Source organism: Emydura macquarii, unplaced genomic scaffold, assembly GCF_026122565.2.
Source record: "Emydura macquarii macquarii isolate MOO-44397 ecotype Brisbane River unplaced genomic scaffold, CSIRO-AGI_Emac_v2 contig_3220, whole genome shotgun sequence".
Classification (NCBI taxonomy): Eukaryota; Metazoa; Chordata; order Testudines; family Chelidae; genus Emydura; species Emydura macquarii.
This window is the reverse complement of record NW_027133357.1, coordinates 9381670-9400877: the sequence shown is the minus strand read 5'-3', so window position 1 is coordinate 9400877 and position 19208 is coordinate 9381670. Positions and strand designations below refer to the sequence as shown.

The 19208-nt window shown below is 42.8% G+C and overlaps 1 protein-coding gene across 1 annotated transcript in view; it reads right to left on the bottom strand.

Moving 5' to 3' along the window:
- The window catches only part of NFASC (neurofascin), a 172393-nt gene that overhangs the window by 96321 nt on the left and 56864 nt on the right, over positions 1-19208 (bottom strand). Inside the window, exon 5 of the mRNA XM_067531697.1 lies at positions 15739-15810. The gene's annotated coding sequence lies outside the window, so the exon portion shown is untranslated. The remainder of the gene's footprint in view (positions 1-15738; positions 15811-19208) is intronic.

Below are 19208 nucleotides of genomic sequence, written 5' to 3'. Positions count from 1 at the left end.
GAAAGGAAGCTGCATTTAGGCATGTGCACACAGGGAGATGTTATTGGCCATGTAGCTCTCTGATGTCTCAATCCACCTCACTGAGGCTGACTCAAGCAATCTGTAGGCTGAAATTTTAAAGCAAGGGACTTTTGAAACATCCCAATTACATGAGCATGCTGGAAATTAATGGAGAATGGGACCCTGGCACGCAAGTCGCTACTCTCAAGGCAAGGGAACATGAGCTCTTCCTCCTGCTTGCATTCACTCCTGTCCTACAGCTTTGTAACCTTTGCTACTGAACCAAAAACATAAGCCTGTCACATCACAGTTCAAGGCCATGTCATGACACTAAAGCCATGTCATTGCATGAGACATCACCATAAAGCATTACTGAACTGTGAAACTAGAAGAGTTTGGCTCCCATCCACGCAGCTGGGCAAGTCCAGAGACATTACATCTATTAATCTTTCTCTCCTTGGGTTGGCCATGTTGGCTGGTTTTATGGTCATGACATCACACAAGCTAAAGTTGCAAAACCAGGATCCATAAAGTTCAGCAAATTGTCCCCCATTGCAGGCAGTGTGCTAGGGATGGGGCTTTCTATCATTTCCACTGTGGGGTGGTCTTACACCCTCTCAAGTTTCAAGCCTCTAGGTCAAATCTTGGAAGCCAGCATGTGGCCCAGGAACCCAGACTCTGTATCTCCATGGGGATCTGGTTCCAGATTAGACCGAGTCAAAAATCACATCTGCTATTTGTGAGATCTTGGCTTCAGACAGCAGAAATTTGATGTCAGTTGCTCTTGCAGGATTTCTAACGTCACAGCTTGCAAGATTTCGATTCCATCAAACAGGAATCCAACCTACTGAAGCATAGCTCTCTCTCCAGCATCATTCATATCATGACACCACTTCCCCAGCCCATCCATAGAAAATTAACAATGAGATGGAACATTTATGTTTTTACATTTCCCCAAATATTTTTCCAGAGTTCAAAACAAGTTCATGTCTCAAACTGGTTGGTGCTATATTTTCCCTCCCCCGAAAATGGGATAAACTGCATGTGTCTCAAGATGTTCAATCCAGATTGGAGAATATAGCCTGGAATACTGCCATCTGTCATTCCTTGCTCCAGAACGCTTTCCAAATGCCAAGATGCTTTTACCATCAAAGTGCATTAAAACAATAGCAACCCCACATGACTTTTCAGTGCAATGTACAATTGGGAGGCGGGTTCTATGTATTTCCAAAGAGCATGCTAAAAATCCTTCCCTCACTGGAGTCAAAGGCAGATTTGCCATTGTCTTGAACTGGGATATATCAGACATAAGGCTCCTTCCCCTATCTCTCTCTGAACCTTAAAGTCACAGATTCCTGTAGGGAGCTTCATGACTTTTCTTTCTGAGCGCGCACATGCATGCGCACACAAGATCGGTGCACTGTTTTACTTGGAAAGCTCCAGCATTTAGCTTCGCATATTGCAATACTTTGTGTATGATTGGTTAATCCTACCAACAATGCTTGGGTTTCCCAGGTTACATTCCATGCATGCTACGCCTCAACAAGGTGACCTTCCACCATCACCACCTTTATTCTCCTGCTCTCCCCACACTCCCTTCTGCTTCAAGATCCTATTTATCCAAGCAAACTTGTGCCACTTTCTCATAAATTTCACATCCTTCATTGCACAAGCAGCATGAGGCTCTTATTACCCAAATAAGCGGCCACCTCCAGATCACCATTATAGAAAGAGGGGATGGGCAACTGCAAACAACAGGTACAGATGGCCAGTAACAGCAAGGGAGGAATGTGCAGGCCAGATGATGACACAGGAAAAAGAAGTGGATGAGATTTTCATTGTGATGCATGAGGTTTTATGCCACCCACTGAAAATTCAGATAGCATATTACCGTCATGCAGCACACCTAAATGGGAATTCAGCTTTAAATCTGTGCATGGTTCAAAAGAGACTTAACAGTAGATCATAACAAAAAGGGTATATTTCCTCCCTCCACAACACACACATATTTCTCTACTGATTATTTTTGTACCCAACAACATAACTCACAGGAACCATCTCTATGTTAATTCCTTTACTCACCTGTATAACCTCAGGTATATTGTGTGTGTGTCTAACGGCTTACTCACTGCTTTCCCATAACTACTCCTCTGAAACACAAAAAAGTGATTTAATTATAAAAATTCATTATCGAGGCATTTCAAGCAAATTTAGCTTCAAGTTTAAGTTATGTAAAAATAAGTTTCCAATAGGAATTTTCCCATGAACTTGGGAAAAAGGTGATTCTAAAACAAATAAAAGCTTCCCTGCAATTCAAATACTGCAGCATGGCACTAGTGAAAGAGAGCTTAATAGAGAAACTGATTGCAACAGAAGTTTTATTTTCATTGTTTGACTTGAGAGAAATGCAGGACTAAGCGAGGGACATAAACTGAGAAAATTAAAGTCAAATTTTAATCGATTCAGCTATCAAAACTGAAAAGGTTTTTGATGATAAGGTGCAATTTGTAAAGCGTGTAAAAAAAAAATCTGGTGGTGACTTTTTTTTAAACCATTTAAAAAAAAAAAAAAAATCTTAGTAGGTCCCTTTTAATACCAAAGATGGCCCCATCAAGACTCGGATCCAAACACCCATCAGCTTTAGACCTTCTGAAATCTACATGCGTATCTGCACCTTGCAGCTGGAGCTTTTTTCTATTTAAAAGCTAATAATGTTTAGACAGAGAAAGGAGGAGGGAAAAGATTAAACTAGAGTAAGCCAAAAAGAAATTGACACATGGGAATAGCTGAGACAGATGACAAGGCAACTATTTTCCTGTGTTCCTGCTCTAGGAGAATATAAACAATGGAGACTATTAACATTTTAGTGGCAGGTGCACATTCTCGCTGAGGATCATGTGACTGATATATAGCCAACGGGGCTTAAAGTAGGAATTACATTTTCCATAGCAAAATTAGCCTCACTTTTTATTCTTGTGCAGCAGTCATTACAAACCCGCTGGGCAGCATCTATAGGTTCAAGGAGGAGACTTTCTATCATTCACAGTATATCTGACATCATAGTCACCCAAGGTGTTAACCATATGATCATAACATGACATTGTAGACATTCCACCCTGTAGTAAAAGGCAGACATACATCCATATACGTTTTCTTCAATTCCAAGTAAATCTTCCCTCTTCCAAACAATAGTTTGCACTTATATATTATCTGAACTTCTCAAAATATTTACAAACATTAAAAAATTATCATAATATCAAGGTGAGGTATATATTGTCCTACCTGTTATATAGATAGGGAAACTGATGCAAGAAAAGATCAAAACTCCCCTAATGACACAATAACCTGAAGAAGAGCTGACTTCAGTGTAACCTTGCAAATGCATCCAATGCAGGGACTGAATACCTTAAATACTGGCAGAGAGCATTTATAAAATTTGTTTCCAGGAATGGGGCTTTGCATTTGAAAGTGTATTATTTGCAGAGTTCTGTTGTGGGTACAAATACAAGAAATGGCTCCTCTAATCTACTGATTGTAGGTGCATATCAGGTAGACATGCAGATATTCAGTGCATTTTGGCAGATGGAAACTGCACCTGTGGGCAGGGAATGTGGGCTTCATCGAGCTAAAAATATAACCTATTATTCTCCTTCTGGGAAATATTTAGCGCAGGAAAGTACCGATCCATGTATACCACCACATCCAGGAATACAGTTATATTTAGCCCCAAATTAATTCATTTCCCATGCCTACAGAGGTAAGTACTGTTGTACACAAAATACTATCTAAAAGTAAACTTCATGCAAGTTGCAGGCCTTATAAGTAACAAAAACTGCCCATCACTGGATTGCAATGTACAAAAATAGCCATAATTAGTAAGTTTTAAAGTAAGTGGGTAAAGTAAGTTGTTTTTTAAAAGTCAGTTATTCTAAGGAAAACAAGCTGGAGAAATGAACAGAGCTATTCAAGAACCATCACAACATTCATCAAATACAGTCTCTGACAAATACAATTCAATTGGCTCCACAAAGAAACAAACACAATTCAGACATATTTAACCAAAGTTAGGGAGAGTTGCAGGTGCAACCTGTTCAGGTCTTACCCCATTATTTTAGTTGTCTATTCACCTCTTCATATGCATCAAAAGAGAGATCTCCATGTTGATTATTTACTATGGGGTAAGTGCTAACAAGGTAAGCTCTTTTAGGCAGAGATTGTCATTTGCTATATGATTGTACAGCACCTAGCAGGATGATGCTAAATCTGGTTGGCCTCTAGGTGACATCTATGTTGAAAAAGTGCTTTATACAAGCCAGTCTTTGCCTAGATGAGCTTACTATCTAAAGACGGGGTAAAAGTTCCTGATAATTAAAAAGCTGTGTCAGTTCATGAGATGATACAGAAACAAGACTTCAAACCATATCTTGTTACAATTCATTTCAGAGAGGCACTTTTCCTAATAGTTTCACAAGCTCTCAAGTTTCATCTTCTTTGGTAAAGGACAAGGATAAAAACTGAGCACCATGTCTGCAAACAACTCGAGTTAGCAGTGAAGGAGAAATAAGTCTAGGCAACTTTTAAGCTCTCTCAGTGTAACAAACTCACGAAAAAAATCAAGCTTTAATTTGTATTTATTATTGTGCAGAGCTGTGCAACTGCAGTACTTGCATCACATGTGATCTTCCTGCATGCATTCTAGTTCTAGGTATCGGGCTGTAGGTCCCTGCACTTCCCTGTCTCATGCATGCAGGTTATTAAAGGCCACTATGGAATTTCAGATGCAGTCGTCCACTTACCCAGCTGGAAAACCAGAAGGATGATAACGGTAGATCAGCACGCCTTTGATTCTGTGTTTCTCCACACAGGGTGGAGTTTAAAAGACCTGCAGTTTGCACGTTCTGTCCTTGAACAGCTTGCCTCAAGATGGGGGGATCTAGTCTTCACCCTGTCACTGGGCAGCTGAGTTACCAAAACCTTGCATCCCTTTCCTGGTTCATCTGCTGCCCTGCCCTGCCCCGCCCTCCTTATACTCCCCATGCAACCTGAGACTTACAGAAACTTCTGGAAGTGGAGTGTTAAATCAACCTAGTGACAATAACCCAGACAACTCACTCCTACCCAACCCCCTCCCCGCAAAAGATCTTGTGAAGAGATACCTCCCTACTAGGCAGGTGGGTTACACAAAAGATGCTGCAACTTAATCCTCACTGGGTCCAAGCAGTAAATCTAGATCCAGATGTGGTTCCAACCTGTCCCAGGATTAGACTATCCTGGCTCATAGGGGCTTGATTCAGGCCCATCTCACTTCAGAATATGGCTTTTAGTCCAGATTCAGCAAAGCCTGTAAGTCAGTCCTCATCCTTATATAGCAAGGGCTTGCTCCTGCACCAGTGAACTCAACAGGCATTCTACCATTGGCTTCGATGGGAACAGGATTGAGTCTCAAAGTACTTCAGCACGCGCTTAACTTTAAGCACCTGAGTAATTCCATTGATCAAAAACGGGACCAATCACATCAAGTGAAGCGTGTGCTTAAGTGATTTCCTGAAATTGGGCCTTAGTGAATTCTAATTTAAAAAATTCCTTCCTTGTAGCCTGAGCACAATGGGTGTTCCTGAGCCCTGAGCTCTCAGAGTGCAGCTCTTCGCAGGACTGGGCCCATGATTTGGAACAAAAAAACAAACATGGAAAATAAGTAAAAAATCATCTTGGGATAAAGTTAAAAAAAAAAAATACCCCACAGTGGAGAATTGTTTTTAAATCAGCTTATCGGGTCCACTTGGACATTCTTCATCTCAATCAGGATTTCTGCTTATTTACAGTGGCAGGAGAAACAGTAAAACTCCTGCTACTATTGCTCCCGAGAAGACACTTACTGCATTATTTTATGGGTTTCATTCACATAATTAAAAGTGATTGAATTACAGAACAGTGCTTTAGCATCACTTTTAAAATGAGGAAAAACATTAAGTTTTATACAGTTAAAATTTATGGTTCAAAAAAAAAAAAAAAAAAAAAAAAAAAAAAAAAATCCCTAATGGAAACTAGAGAAAAAAATTACTTTCTGGGGAGTGTCTTCCTCTCCTGCTTTATTCCCATTTCCTCTCATTTCCTTTCTCGTGTTATATGCTAGCTGGGTTTCCAGTTGCTGACTTCAAGGCCATAAATCTGCAGTCTCATTTTGTTTGGCAGTAACAGCATCTTTTGTCACGTGTGTTAAAAGCCATCACTTGCATGTAAGCAGATGGTTGGAGCCTCGATCCTGTGAGCTGTTCCATGCAGGCACTGCCTACCTGGAACAATTTGCAGGATTGCAGCTTAAGATAGATAATATAATAAAGGATCTTATTTTGCTATGCAGAGACACACTCTCTCTATTTTAATAGCTATACTACATACATCCCCCTCAATGTGTAATATACACACACAAAGCAATTCTTTCTGCCTCTCTGAAAGCATTTTTAAGAAGCCACTTAAAACATTTGTTGCATTATTGTGCAGGTGGCAGGGTCAAAGTATAACAATCCCAGCACACTACCTAGGCGAAATGGGGGCAGGGGAAAGGGTAGGATCTTTTGAAACTTTCATCCCGGTGGTCTAATTGGACCTGAGAGCAGACCTTCCTACAGACAGCAGCTATCTGAAAGCCTCAGGAAGGTCAGTATTTTCTGTCCTCTGTATTCAGAAAGGAGAGAAAAGCCCTTTGTACTTGTTTCTGAAGTTGAGTTCAGCTTTCACAATTGTTCTTCGGAACACAGTGATTGTGCCAGGTAATTTCCCTTCTTTTATTTCAAAATCCCTTTAGCATCTCTAATACCCTTTCTCCTTGCCCATTATTAGGCGGCAGGTGGCTATGAAGGAGAGGTTTGCAATGGGAAACCCGTGTCATAGCTTAAAACTATGGAAGGTCTAGCACCCCTCACAATCGTTCCACACTTTTTGTAAGTGAGGATTAGTCCCAAACCAGAGACCCCAAAACACCTTTCCCCCCCAAAATAAATCAAGACATTTGGATTCAATTTCTATGGCTGGGCCTGATCACTACCATGGGTCAAACCAAACAGCCAGCTCTAAACTTGCCCAAATTTTGCAAAGTTCAGATTTGAACCCAAATTCACCAAGGTTACGGTTCAGGCTCGTATCTAAATGGCACCTTTAATCCCAAAGCACTTTGCGGATTGTATCCAGTATTATTAAATCCTTATATTGCTCTAGCACCTACAAGCCTCAACCAGGTGGAATCCAAGGTGCTAGGCACCACACAATTGTATTGTAAAATGCTGACCACCAATTCAACGATGCTACCTCTGGGGAGGAAAGCAGCCAGCAACTGGCACACAAATAAAATCTCTCCCTACTCAAAAGCCTAGGAGTTAAGAAAGATTAAGAGGCTGATCCTGACAGCCTGAAATTGGCTCTTCACAGTAAAAAAATAAAAGTATATAGGAAGGACCGGGAAGGAAGCCAAAAACTAGAGTAAAGTTAGGGAAAGCCTGCAAATAAAATAAAACAGAAATCACACGTGATAAAGAAAATTCTATCAATCCCAAACATATCCGAGTTCTGGGGATTTCATCACCATATAGTTCTGCACCCAGGTGCTGTACCAGCATGCCGGCCTGTTGGGAGAATTTGGCAATTAACTTCTCATTAAAATTTCATACCTCGGCTCTCTCGTCTCTTCTTCCCTCATTGTCTCTCGCCTCACCCCCTCCTCCATGCCCTGTCTCCCCCACTGGGTTAGTCTCAGCAAAAGGGCCTGAAGCAGCCTGATTCTGTCCATCTGCCATGCTGGGGAGCGGCAATCAATGGCTGGAGTGGTGAACCTCTGTATGCAGCAGCCCTGCCTTCCCCACTGACAGCTATTGTTTAGCCCTCCTGTAAGGCTGTCCGTCTGCTTCATTGTTCTGCCTGTGTGAGAAGCCTCCTACTGGAACCCATATGCTGCAGCTGTCAATCAGGGAATCCACACAGATCAAGGGGTCAGAGGAACACAGGTTTTGAGGGGTGTGTCAGTTGGTGCTATTCTGAAATGTTTAATCTCCATTCACCAGCAATTCCATCCGTTGGCTTTGCATCCACTCCCATTGGCACTTCAAAAGGAAGCTGGGATTTCTTTGGACACGAGGCAGACAATGATGCGTTCAGCTTTCTGGATTGCCAGAGTTGGTATTTGGTAGCGAGGAACCATCGAGGGACTCCCAGCTTGCCTTGTGCCTCAGAGTTACAGAAGATTTAAGGCTGGATGACCCTCCATGCTTTCCTTCTCACCGGAGTAGATCAAAGGGGTCTAGGAATACGTTGATATAGACATACAAACCACCCTTGAGATGGGTGCAGTGATCAGCATTAAAAAGGCAATAGTTTGCACACACTGGGATGCTAGGTACCACAGTTTCTTCCTATATTTGGAAGATGACATAAGCCCTATGGTAAAGTACCATCAAGAGAATAGGATATGGAGTATACTTATAATATGATCGTAAAAATACACCAGAATAGAAAATTAGATTCTCTCTGTAGGCTTTTAAAAAAAACCAGCCTAGAGAATTATAACCCTTTCACAGTTCTATGGAAAGGTCATGTTCTAATAAGTTCTATGGGACTCTTCCCTACGGGCAGGGTGTTCTGTGGGCTTTTAAAATGGCAAATGCCCCAAGTACCATGTTCACTTCACAAAGCAGAGAAAATTGAGGCACAGATGGGTTTGGTGACTGGCCCAAGGTCACACAAGATGTCAGTGCCCGAGCTGGGGGCTACCAGATTCCATTTCAGCTCTCGCCCGTGCTTTGGCTGCTATGAGATTCATTTTTTTCCCTAAAAGCTTCCTGACCTTCTATCAGCCAGTTCTTTTTTCCATACACAGCACGATTCTGTAAGCGAAATCCTGGATACAATCTGATGGAGATGCTGAGTATATTCATCCCCCAGGAAAGCTAATGAGAGCTGAGGGTGCTCAGCACATTGCAGGAATCCGGGTTCTTATACTGAGGATGCAAAGATGCTTGACACTATAAAGGCTGACGCTTGCAGAACTGACTGTAACCCAATTCTAACAATCCTCATCTGCTATCAAGAGAAAAATCCTCCTTTTTCTATTCCATACTCTGTCCCACTCCCCTCCTCCATAAAAATTCCTGTTATTTTACCTTGTACATGCAACGGCACAACTAGGATGCCCTGGGATTAGGAGACTGCCTACAGAATAATTAGTGGTACTGTCTTGTTAATAACACTATACTCTTGTTATTAGGCCAAATCTTCAGCCGGTATAAATCAATGTAGCTCCATAGAAGATAATAGAACTATGCTGATTTACACCATCCGAGACCGATGGCTATGGGTGTAAGTTACCCACAGCTCTTTCTAAGCAAGGCTACTTTATTCTTAAGGTAAAAAGCACTATTGAGAAACCTTACTGAAAAAAAACCCCAACAGAATCTACACAAATGCTAATAAGCTCATCAGAGTTCATGCCAACTCAAACACAAGCTCTGGCAGGAGCCATCTTTCAATACCCCACCGTAGGGGTTTCCTTGCGGCTACAAGTTCATCACAGCTTCAGTTCACAACAAGCACATTCATGACAAGTTTAGTTCACCCTTTTATACAGTTCAGGGGATATTTAATCTGGAATCCCAAGAAGCAGGTATTTAGCAGACAATAGGTCTTTCTTCCCAGGGTGTATCCTCAAAAGGTTGGCTTCCAAGAGGGAGAATTTGCATCCCTCCTCACCTCAAGGTACTTCCTAGGAAATCCACTTCACACAGACTGTTCCAAAAAGACCACGGCACTTCCTAAGGCCTTCCAGAGACTGCATTAATCTGATCTTCCTGCTAAAGATGTCCCATACAATCTCAACAGTACATAAACATTTGCATTTGTAATACCATCAACTCCAAAGATGCTACACTTCATTCAATGAAGTTCATTCAGGATATTATCAGTCTGTCAGAGGGAACCCTGGCACAGAGAGGTCACGTGACTTGCCACTGGTCACTCAGGCAAGGGGGCAGAGATGGGAACTGAACAGAGATCACCTGAGTAGCAGTCCAGTGCCTTGACCATTAGATCAGCAACAGAAGGAATTACTCTAGATTTATAGCTGTTACCAAGAGCAGAACTTGACTTAACACCTGAAAACATGCAGCCTTCCGTGGAGAGAGATCATTTGGCCTTCGTTGACTGTATGATGCTAATAAGAAAAACCCAATGCACTGCAGCTGCTGGGAATTCTCCATTTGACAGCTGAGCAGCAGATTTTTAGGGCAATTTCCTGTAGCAGCAGGGGCACTTTGTTGAAGCAGCTCTGCTAATGAGGAAACCAAACTCCATTTCCCTCCCTCAGTGGACAAAGCCCTATATGCTTGTTTTGACATCTCCTCCTTTCATCAATGGGATTGGAAAGTGGTGAGAAAAATCATTCATGGATATTCCCTTTGTTTTCCATTAAATGTGTCACAACAGTTCATGTAAGTTTCCTTTGAAAGATAATAAATATTGCATTTAAGGCAGATAGGTTGGGGCACTCAACTTACAGTTGAAATTAAATCAGCCAAGATTGTCTCTTGACAATTCAGAGATCTCTAGGGCTCTTCTTTATATTTAGGCTTGGAAAGATGAGATTTTTACTGATAAATGTTGATTTCACCGTACAGACCCAAACCAACAAAAAAATATTTCCATCAATAACAACCAAAATTTACACAGGCAAAGAAAGCCGCTTGAGAACTTTTATTGGAGTTGGATTTAAGGACGTTTACTTGGTCTATTTTGACATGTGATGTTGATAATGTGCTTTAACAGTTATAAAGCTTGATCAACAAAAATGGGAAAAAACGGCTACAACCCCATAATTTTGCATAAATGTGAAAATTTAAATAGATAAAAATAGAAAAACACTTAAAAATAAATATTGATATCTGTTAAAAATCTCAACAAAAAAATTTCAGCCGAGCCTATTTATATTGCTACCTATGGAAGGGACACACCCTGCATTGTTATCTGGTTTGTTATTGTGGTCTTATTTAAGGAGACTGAGGAGTAACTTTACAGGAATACTGCAAAGGGAGTTTTAGGAGAAAGAAGCTTAAAGGACACAGCACAGCACATGCAGAGAGCAGGTGGAATTACATACCACTGACAGGCCATCTTCTTGCCCTGTTATCCCATTGCATCACACAAAGCACAGAGAGCTTTTATGAAAAGCAAAACAGAGGAGTAGACGGTTCGGTGGAGACTGGTGAGGGGCTATGGAACCTCTAACCTCCAGTTCGTCATTTCTAAGACAGCCCTGGTTTGGTAGTGACTCAAAGCCACGACTAAGTTGTGACATTCCAATGGCCCCTGCATGAAATAAATTTGGTGGATCTTAGTCCAATTCGCCATAAACTCAACCACAGCCCACCTCATAAACATTGCATCCACAGCTGGCACTAACAGCTCCTCCACCACCCTGCACTGTTGCAGTCTCAGCAGAGATGCAAAGGACTGACGAGATCATGGAGACCGAGCTCCCCACTTGGACCTTTTAAAGATCTTTGAGGCATACAGGCAGGACAGCATGCAGACAATTTACTAAGCTGCTGCCCCCATTCTCTGTGGATGGACAGAGGCCTCTGGTTCCCAGGACTGGCAATCTGGCACGTTTAATCAGCACTATATAGAAGGGAAACTCCCCCACAATGTGAAACAAATAGCAGAATCCAACATCCATCATCTCCATATAAAAGCTGTTAGCGTTTGTGTGCACACTCCCCTTGTTTGCCCCGCCCCAGATGTGATAGCATCTGTCATCTGGTGATTAGCAGTTTGCTAATCACACATTGCAAACCCTATGAACAGCAGTCATTATGCAATTCACACAGCGATTGCTTTGGAAAAGCCGGTTTTCTCCTTATGGGCTCACATGCTAGTTCACTTGATCTCCTCTTCACAGAATTTCCCTCTCAAAGAGAGCACACGGAGCGCCATGGGATTTTCAGCAAGCAGCAGAGAATCCCAGGCAAAACCAATACAAGCAACACCCAGAGAGGGTGGGTCAATGTGCTCTAGAACACTGAGCGCATGGTACTGGGAACCAGAGACAATTCTAACTCTGACTCACTGCGTGACATGGAGCAAGTCATGCCTCAGCTTTCCCATCTGTAAATTGGGGATAGTACCAGTTTTATGTGATGCTTAATTTATTCATACCCATCAAGTGCTATTAGATGCTCAGATGGAAGCTATTGGGGAAAGGCAAAGTGTTTTCAAATGGTATCCACCCATGCAGGAAACTCCATCCAAATCCAGGCTGATGTTATAGCTACAGGGGAATTCTAGTTCTGTTTACTCGCTGCATTTACAATTCTTGTGAAACTCCTGCATGGCCGGTATCATCATCTCCATATTGCACATGGGGGAACAGCACCTGGATACTATGAGGATGGATGTTACATGAGCCCCTGAGACAGACAAACTAATGCAGAGGTTAAGACCCTGGTTTTCCACAATTCTATTTTGAAGTCAATGGGAACCGCAGGTGCTTGTCACCTCTAAATATATTGGCTCTCCGTGACTTGCCCAAGACCCACACCCTCATCATTCCAATGAGGCATTAGGTCCCAGCCTTAAGCCTATGTGACCAACAGGGTCCCACACAACACATGTTCATGGGACTCACCAAGCCAGAGTGCCACTGCACATTCCCCGTCCACGATCCTGTGAGACTCCAGCACTAGCAGGGCTCCAACTGAGACTAAGGCCTTGTCTACACTACAAAGCTAAGTCGACCTATGTTAGATCAACTTACAGCCACCGCATTAATTACTGCATCGGCTGATGTCCACACTGCCCTCCTTAGGTCGGTGGAGCAAGTCCTCGCTAGGAGTGCTGGGAGCTCTCTGGCAGGAGCCTGGCTGCCCCACAGGCTCCCGGCGGTCCACCCAGGTCTTCTTCCTGCCCTGTTCCCCAGTGAGAGCCGGAGGAAGCCGCTCAGGGCTTCTCAGCCCCAGGGAACAGGGCCCGGCTGCCCTGGCTTCTGGCTCCCCCACAGCCAGACAGCCTTATCAATTTCAGCTCAGCCCTGAAATTCACATGGCTGCCCTGGCTCCAGGCAGGGAGGGAGCTTCTTGCCCCTTTCCCAGCCGCCGGGGGCAGCTAAGCTCTCACCCACTGTGGTCTAACTGTCTGTGTGGACCCTGCTGATGCATGTTAACAGTTTGCTAGAGCACTTTGATATAGTTCCTCTTCAAAATGGGACTAGCTCAAAGCATTCTAGTGAACGTTAATGCATATCACCCTGCACATGTACATTTAGACAGCTGCAGGCTAGTGTGGGATAGATTCACACCCTAGCTTGCTGCAGTCTAGTTGTTTGTGTAGACAAGCCCTAAACTCCCAAAGTTCCCAGGCTATGCAAGGGGTCATTCCACAGACCACAGCGCTTTTCATACTGGCGAGGAATAAATAATGATGGCTTCTCCGCAAATGATGAGACAGTTTGTCACCAAAGTCAGCTCATCTCTATGTGCCCCATGAAGTGTTTACATTCTCCTGCACGTGGTGTCACGTAGGTTAAATTGCATCTGCTCGGCTGCATCACAGCAGCCTATGACATGATGTAACATGTCACCAATATACAGGCCCTGACACGGAGAGTGAGGTTCTCCCTCTGTGCAGAGGGGAAAGGTTAATGAAGCAAAACTGCATGAGGCACAGCGTGTGGATGCCGAAGTGCTAAAATTCCCCAGACTATTCATAAACCAGGAAATTCCTTGATGACTAATTGAATTCTTTATACTTACATCTTCCACGGAAAATGTAAACATAAGTTCCTGACCACTTGTGATCAGTAAAGATCCCAGGGCATTTTCTTTAGGAGAAGGTGTGTTTAAAACTGATTGTGGCACAGAGGTTCTCTCCAGAAGCTATAGTATCAACCCCAATTGCACTTTCAAGTGGATATTTACTTCTGCACCTCCCGTTCTAAACAACAATGCAGTGTTCCTGTACACTGTTAAACCGTTACTGTATTCCACCCCAGAGACAGACGGATTTCAGAGATATGGTAAGAGCCCTTAAATTATTTCACCTATTTCAAAGGGATTCAGAGGTTTTTAGTTAACATCTGAAGTGAAATGCCAACAAATCATTTTATATGATGATTATTAGTATTTTTCTGCTATGATTATACTTCCTTTTGGATGAATTCAGAGGACTGTTTAAGTAAATTACCAAAGGGGCAGATCCTTTCACATCATTCTAGAAACAGGCTGTAGCTCAAGTATCAGACCAGAGACTCACAGGATGAACTCTTGACCCTACTGAAATCAATGAAAGTCAGGATGGGGCCAAGATTTCACCCACAGATTTCAAAGTAATAAAGAGCCATGTATGATCACTGAGTCTAACCTTCTGTATAGCACAAGCCATAGACTTCTACCCAGTAATTCCCACATCATGCTTTGCTTAATATCCTGTGGTTGAATGACAGCATATATTTTAGAAAAACATCCAATTTTGATTTATAATTAAGAACGAGGAATACACAACATCCTTTAGTAAACAGATATGACACCTACGGGTACTACCAAAGTATGCCATTAATTCGATTGTCAAAGCTTTTTATTTTTTTTTTAAATCATGTCACGGAAAGCTGAAGTAGGATCCCAACACGGGGCTAGAAATGAACCTTTTTCTGGAGACATGAAGGACTAATCCAGCTGGATCATTTATTTCAACCAAGGGCATTCGGATATAACTGAAGCTGATTTGATCTGCTGTGCCACTGCCTGGAGGTGACGTTGCTTTCCAGACACTGAAACTGACACATGGAGTGCATGCCGACTGCTGACTCTTCGGTTTTAAGAGTCTGGATAGCAGCAGCTCTGGGTAGAAGTAACCAAGTGACAACAAGCTCCAGTCAGGTTAGCTAGCAATGTGTCTATTCGCGCTATTTGCCCACCTCAAAGCTGACCTATCCCAGATTCTCATCTCTGCATTTTCCAATTCTGTTAAAGATCCACACACACTTAATTAAGAGAGGAAACAAGCTGGGTAAATATTAAACTGGATTTACTGAGTTTTTTCTTTGGCAGATGGAATAAGTTAATTAAGTTAACATAGACCGTTCTTGAATTAGGTAAGCAGCTAAACGTGCTTTCCACCAAGATAATGCAATTATTTCAGTACTGTTTTCAGAAACACAAGAGGCGAGGGAAATAAGGCACACAAAGTAATTTTAGAATCATTAATCCCCACATTTTTATTGTCTTCCATTTGACAGAGGCTCAAGTCACTAAATTTAGATCCAAATCCAAAAAGTGTGAACACCTCCAGGGTCAGGGCTGTTCAAGATCTGAGGTTTTCATTCTGCTGTTTATATAAAGCTTGGGGGTCATCTGCAACATTCAGATCAGGATTCATATTTCTTTTTAGAGTGCTAGTGTAACCCACTGGTGGGTGTGTTACAGATCCCCCCCTTTTCGCCAATCGACAGAGGATGCGAGTTGTTAAAACCTCCTGAACTGTCTCTTTAGCTGTAGCAACTCATGCATTAAGCTGTGGAGGTCCCTGGTTCAATCTGCAGTGTGTTGACTATCATATTAGGTCTGGGGGTTTTGGTTTGGACACCAGCCATAACTACAGTAAGTCTAGTGCCTGGGGTTTGCTTCTCTAGTTTGTAAACCAGTGTAAAGTTCAATCCAAATTCACTTGGTTATGATTGAAATAAGCAGAGGGAGTGTTGCGTCTTACCTTAACGCTGTATCCTTTGTCTCTTAAATATTTGTCTCTTGTCTTAAAGATTTCAGGTTACTATTATTCAGCCTGTGGAAAATGGGGTTGGGGTAGGGGACACAAAAAAAAAAAATCAGAATGAATGAGTTGTTTGCAAAGAATCTGTACATTACATTTTATAAGTTTTCTAAGAGGAGTTCTCTGGAATTTTTAAGCCATGATTTATAAAAGTGATGTCCAGTGCCTGAGACACCTTCAAGGGGAAAATTTTCAGGAGGCACTGAGCACCCACCCTCTCAGAAATAAGGACTCTTCACAATGTGTTTCTGGTTGGGCGTCACAAAGCTGAGGCACTTGAAAAAAATCACTAATTATGAATGAAAATCTTGACGTTAGCTTCTTGATCTCTATTCAATTTTAACGAAAGTCACTGGCCACAAGCATATTTGTACATTACTGAAAAACATCAAGGCAAATTCTGCTCTCAGTTTCACCAGTTCAAGTCCAGAATAAATATTTGATGTTTTGCCTTAGGTTAAAATCATGCCTTTTAAGTGTGTCAGTGGAAGAGTCTTCTTTGGAACATTTCCACTCTTGGGATCTGTGATTTTGGGGCAGTTTAGGGTTCTTTCCAGATAAGACTTTCTTCTTAAATTAGTCTCTTAAGCAGCAACCATTTGACACAATCCAGAGTGAATGGAGTTACTCCAGATTTGCATCCCAGATGTAACAGAGAGCAGAATTTGACCCCCAAACAGAAACCATATAAACTGGACAAATCTTGCAAAGATTTAACATCAGTGTCTTTGCTTCACAGAGCTTAGAACACACACACACACACACACACACACACACACACACACACACACACACACACGTCAGGATAAACCTTAAGATGTGAAAAGTCACTCCTTCTATGGTGGCTCTAAATCATAGGATCACAGATATAACAGATTGACAAAAATCTATTAGATAATGCACTCCTCTTTTAGGATTGCTCCCTACACTACATTTATTAGTATTTTCTCCAGATGAGGTGTAAAAGTCCCAAGCACTGGAGATTCCAGTACTTCCTAGAGCAGACTACTTCACAGCTTAATTCTTCTCTGCCAGGATTTCTGTCCTCCACACTCTGATATTCAGTCTAAATTTCCCCTCCTTCCCATTCCTCCTAGCTTTACCTCTTTGTAACAAGCTAAACAATTCATCTCCCTCTTTTCTGTTTACACCCTTAAAAGTATTTATATAAATTCATGTTCCCCTCACCCCAATCAATATAATCATAGCTTAGCCAAAATGCACATATTTAGTTCCTTTAATCTCCCCCTCCCCCAATCAATCCATTCAGTCTCCTGATAATTTTGTAGTTCTTCTTCCAACTCCTTTCCAATTGGTCAGTGTTCTTCCGATGAAGAAGCGATGCATAGAACCCAGTGCAATATTCCAGATGCAGACACACCAAGGCCATATGGAGCAAACTGCCTCTCTCTGCCCCAGCTGGTGATATCTTTGCACACTCAGCCCAGAACTACATTTACCCACAGTGCTCACAACGACATAAGCCACTTTTTGTTAAAAAAAAGTCTAGGAAGAAGTCAGTCTAGAGGACCCTAGTTAAGAGTGTAAAGAATTCCTCCAAAAATCCCGTGACCCAAACTGAAACATACCAGGAGATAGACTGATGTTATGGCTCAGTGGGGTAGTTCCAGCTGCTAAGCTCAGTTGTGTAACAAATGCTGGAGGGGTAGGAAGGATGCAGGAACCTTTATATCCACAATTTGTGATTGTGAAATCACACATAGCTGAGAGAAGAGCCAAGAAAAATGTTTGTCTGTCTTGGAGGAGTCTCATTTCCAGAAACACAAATCAAACCAGAGGCCAAATCTGCTCTTGCAGTTACATCAGCATGAATCCATGTTACTCCACCCTACCTCCATCAAGAAGTGTGAGTAGCCAGGGTCAGCAGAGGCGGCTTCTGCAGCAATGCAGAGGGTGAAAGGAAGCCTTTTTGCCCCCAAAGCCACTGAATGGCAGCAGGTCCATCTCAGAGCTGCTAAAGCTGCAACTTAAAGTTTATGATGGGAAGGAGAGTGGGTTGAGAGTGGAATCTACCTATTTTACAAACACATACTGCAAGGCACTTATGGTGTCTACACCAACTGGAGTCACAGGTTCCCCTCCTGCCCTGCTTTCCCCAGCCCCGCTGCACATGGGCACTCACAAAACACCTTGTGGGGCTGGCTTCTGCAAACATCTCATCCCCTACTGTGTGCATCGGAAACTGAGTTTTACTGCCTCCCCGGGTCACCTCTGGGTACAAAGGAGCAAGCAGGAGTCTGCCCCGAGGAAGGAAGAGGAGGGAGCAGAAACAGGCATGTCACACCAGCCGCTGTGACAAGCGCAGAGAAACAATCAGCTATCTCACCAAGAAAATACTTCTGTTTGTCCTCAAAAGGCGTAAGGAACAAAGCAGGATTTGTGGTGTCTCACTCCCTTGCAGGAATTCACATTCTGGGACATTCTAAATGCCATTTATCTACAGAGAATTTAATTATCAGCCATAACCAGAATGCAGCAAGCAAAAAAACACCAAAATGCACATGCATTGGCGTGCAGACCAGGATAGGCCCAAAACTGTGACACTAAAGAGATCCATAGAGAGTTTGAGGCAGAGAATCACAGGAGTCACAGGGTATTTCTTGACTGCAGAGTTAGCCTGGGCTATAGCCCAGTATTGTTCCATCCACATACAAAAACCTGGTCTTGAAGGTGATTTAAAGCAATGGTTCCCAAACCTTTTGCTAAGGTGACCCACCAGCTGCATTTTGTCTTTTTTTGTTTTGGGGGTCACTCTCTGCTACGTATATGCACCCTCCACCGCAGCACCATGACCCAAATCTTGGCCAGGTGCAGAGGTCACAGCATCACTCAGCTTTGTCCCAGTCGCCCCTCTTGTGGCACGGTATCAGCAGGACCCATACATTGTCAATGACCTCACAGCATGGCCCAATTAAATGCCTGGCTAAGAATCGTCAGCCGACCTGCTAGAATCCAGCCCGGACCACAGGCAATGACAGCACCATTGTAGACGCAGCCACATGGCTAAGGTTTTGCGACGGGAGTGCTCCAGCTGGCTAGCCAAGCCTGGCTTAACTCAGCACTGATGGCACCGAGTCAGGACTTAAGGCTGAAGGCGTCACCAGCTCATCTACATTTATTCCTTTAAACGTATAAGTCTGCAAGAGTTGGTTGACATTCAGCATCGGATACATCTCCAGACAGTAGGTATTCCTTCAGCAACGCAGCATTCTCTTTAACATGATGTTTTGTCTGCAGGTTGTTGGCCACCTTCTGATCCCCGCACATGGTCTACACATTTTCCACCTTCTGTCATACTCAACAGCACAGCAGCTCAGACCAACACAACGTGAGACTGAGACAACCCACAGTGCCTTGGTAGCAGTGAAGTATTGCGTCAAATCCCACCC